The following is a 3,695-nucleotide window of genomic DNA, read 5'->3' on the forward strand; positions in this document are numbered from 1 at the left end:
CTATTTGTATTTTAAAAGACACTGTACAGAAATTTCTCCATCAGCATCTGAGTCTAAGGGTCACCTGGCATTTGTGCGAGTTCAGGCTACAGTAAGTCATTTCCAGAGACTTAGTGATTTTTAAGAGCTGGTAAGTATTCCTGTTAAAAATACCCGAAAAGCTATTATGCTTTCTGTTATATCTAGAGACCAATAGCTTGGGTGATTCTTTGTTTAGCCTCTGAATAGTTCAAGAATTCTTCTTTCAAACTTGTGGAACTGTGGTCAAACAAGGCAGCCTATGGAATCAGAGACAAGTAGCTATATATTGGGGTGTATCTTCAGTGAGTAAGAGAGGGACAAAAGCGCGATATGGGTTTTCTGATTCCATAAGATCAATGATATGAATTTTAATTCCAGTTGCATACTAGGTATAGGTAGAACCATAATTCTCCTTATAGTTATAGTCACAATAATCCAGTCTTGTAGAGGATACAGAAGCACTTCACTTTGTAACTCCCTATGATATGCGTATGATTTTATGATAAATTTCTGTGGGCTCAAATGTATGTGTACCAAATATTTCTTTATGGTGAAAGTGAGTAAACACTGCTAATTTCAGCAACACGTACACTAAATTTGGAATCATGCAGAGATTACCATGGCCCCTGTGCAAGAATGACACACAAGCAGCTCCATATTTTTTTAAATCTTATTTCTGAGTTTGATAATGATGAATGGTAAAAGCACACCATTGTGTGTAGCCCAAAGGTTCTATGCATTCTTGATAAAGACAGTTTCAGGAAAGATTACTTCAAGGATCCAAAAGGATACTTGTGGGCTTTTGGTATATCTACCTTGGAGATGGAGACATTAAGCAGCTGTATACCTCACCTGGCTTCTTAAAGGACCCTTCCATTTTGGGGTTACTAAGAGAACAGCAGATGTCAACCTCTACTACAATAATGCACCAGTGGCCATATCACACCAACCAAGACTCCCTATTCACAAGCTTAATCATTATCCAGAGTGCCAAGAAGTAATCAACAAGTCTCACACATCCTTTAACAGTTCTGTATAGTCAGCTGGACCACTGGAGGGAGAAGTTTTATAGTGGACTACTGTGGCCTGAATGAAGTCACACCACTGCCGAATGCTGCCATGCTGGACATATTAGAATTTCAGTATGAACTGGAGTCAAAAGTAGCCAAGTATTATGCCACAGGCTACAGTTCATTTTCATTTGGAGGGGCATCCAATGCACTTGTAATTAACTGCATCAGAGGTGAAAACATAATCCTACCATTTTCAATAAGTTGATCCACACTGCTTTTTCCATATTGGAAAAAGGGAAGCTCCTGAACACCTGCAATACATTGGTGATATCATCATCATGTGGGGGAGCACAGCAGAGGAGGTCTTTTAAAAAAGAAATAGAATACTCCAAATTCTTCTGAAAGCTGACCTTTCCAGAAAGCTAAGTTCAAGGGCTCTTCAAAGGAGACTCAGTTTTGAGGAATAAAATGGCAAGAGGTATGTCATGATTTCCCTATGGATGAGATCAAGAAAATGGCTTCTATGTCTCCAATAACTGACAAAAAGGAAACACAAGCTTTCTCAGATGTTGTGGATTTTAGGAGAATGCATGTTCTGAATAGCACTCTGATTGTAAATTCTTTCTATCAAGTGACCTGGAAGAAAAACAATTTCACATGGGGCACTGAGCAACAACAGGTCAAGATGTAAAAAACATGCTCTACACTGCAGATGGGGAAAATGGCCCTACCTGTGCCTCCCCAAGGAGAACAGGGACAGTTTAACAGTAGATGTTATTGAATCTCCATCTCTAGTGATAATCAAAGCCCAGCTGGACATAGCTCTGAGCAGGCTGTTCGAGTGGACCTGTCTTTATCAACAATATTAATTTAGATGAACTTTGGCCATCCCTGTTGCCTGAACATGCTGTGATTGTGTGGGTCTATGGAGGGAAACCATTGTTTCTAGCACAAATATAATTATCTACAAAAAGTCAATGAAACCTCACCTGCAAGAGAACTGATGATTGTTTTCAGATTTAAAAAAATGCTATCTGATCAATATAGGGATATGAAATGATCCACAGAAACGTTGTAAAATGTTTGTCCTGATATTACTGCACAGCGTCCTGATGAAGACTTTACCCTGTAATCAGAAGAGAAAGCTACAGCTTTTGAATCAATAATTCAAAAGAACCTTATTTACTGACTACAGTCCAGTGAGCAAGAATAAAACAACACATCTAACTGGTGTTTGGTTGCCATTTTAAGAAAACAGACAGTGAGCTGACAACGAAACTACAGAGTATACTTTTGAGAACCTACTAGGTTAAAGCCAAACACACCCAATCATATAGCTTTGCAAATATATTCAAAAGCCCCATTTTTCTTGACACTTTCCACTAAGAAATGTGTAAAAATGAGCCCTCAGAAATGAGACATGCTCATCGATATCAAACTGTTTTGTGCTTAGAAAATTGTCAACTAACAGATAAAAAAATGAAATTATAAAGATGTAGGGTGTTTTTATAGGTGTTTGGGGTCGTTGTTGTATTTATTTATTTTTTTATTGTCTATTTGTTTTTTCTACCAAAATTATCTACATCATCCTCCTTCACAACAAAAAATGCTTCTCTGTTTTTAAATTGTGAGTAATGATGACTCTTTCTACTATAAAACTATTTGTTTTCTCTCTCTTCCATGTTTTATTAACAGATACCAACATTTTTTTTCGTCTCTTTCAGCATAAGAAAATTTAATCTTTTAACTGGAACGAGAAGTGGCTGCAGGAGTAACAAGTGCCTGACGGCAATTCAGGAGGCTCCAAACCTTCCTACCAGTAGGTGGAGCAAAAATGTCATTAAATATAGAGACCGAATCTGAACTAGAACTCTCACCTGTAGGATGTGCTCCTCTTCTATTCTGTGTTCTGATTGCTCATTCCAATGAAGACAGCTTAATGCCTCTGATTTTTGTTTAGCTCAAAGAGTAAAGGAATTTTGTCTGATATTGCTTTCAGAGGCAGAATAAGGAAAAAATGCTCTGCCACTTTCTGCTCTTCTACTTGCTTATCTTCTCTGTGTGTGGGGAGGGCTGGGAATATGGCTCATCACAGCACTGCTGTGCATGTATATTTATGGACTCCTGTTTAGCTGGTGATTGCCTTGCTTGCAGTTCTGAGCTCAGTTCAACTGATTATCCCTTCATCCTTCAGTTATTCTATGTACATTGTTTCATTTCCTAGAACAATGTTATTTGAAGCCACATGAAAGATAATGTATATTTGCTGAAAAAGGAACTCCTTTTCCCATGCTGGTTTTATTTAGTCAGGGATGTACAGAGGAAATAAACATTCTACAAAACCATATATCTTTCAAATACACAGCCTCAAATATGATGCACCTCAACTGTGCCGAAATGTTGATAGATTTTCACTGTTAGTACTCAGTCAGCTATTAGATAGAATACCTTATACATTAAAAGATCTTGAAAGCACCTTTCAACTTTATTATGCTTCTGCAAACTATGGATTAATGGGAATCAGCATGGGTCTTGTTACACAGAGAGGAATACCTACAGGAATTAACATTTAAACTGAAAATCACACAATGAAAAGCCTTGTCATCTCCTGACAGAATCATGCCTGCTGATTCCACAGTTCACAACAAAACACAGCTTTAT

At 37.7% G+C, this 3,695-nt stretch overlaps 1 pseudogene; it reads left to right on the top strand.

Moving 5' to 3' along the window:
- Positions 1-588: 588 nt before the first annotated feature.
- On the top strand, positions 589-684 carry LOC136059540 (U6 spliceosomal RNA; annotated as a pseudogene).
- Positions 685-3,695: the final 3,011 nt, after the last annotated feature.

The sequence above is a fragment of the Cyrtonyx montezumae genome, unplaced genomic scaffold (assembly GCF_038088225.1).
Source record: "Cyrtonyx montezumae isolate F1298 unplaced genomic scaffold, pur_monq_1.0 scaffold_8, whole genome shotgun sequence".
In the NCBI taxonomy this organism is placed as follows: domain Eukaryota; kingdom Metazoa; phylum Chordata; class Aves; order Galliformes; family Odontophoridae; genus Cyrtonyx; species Cyrtonyx montezumae.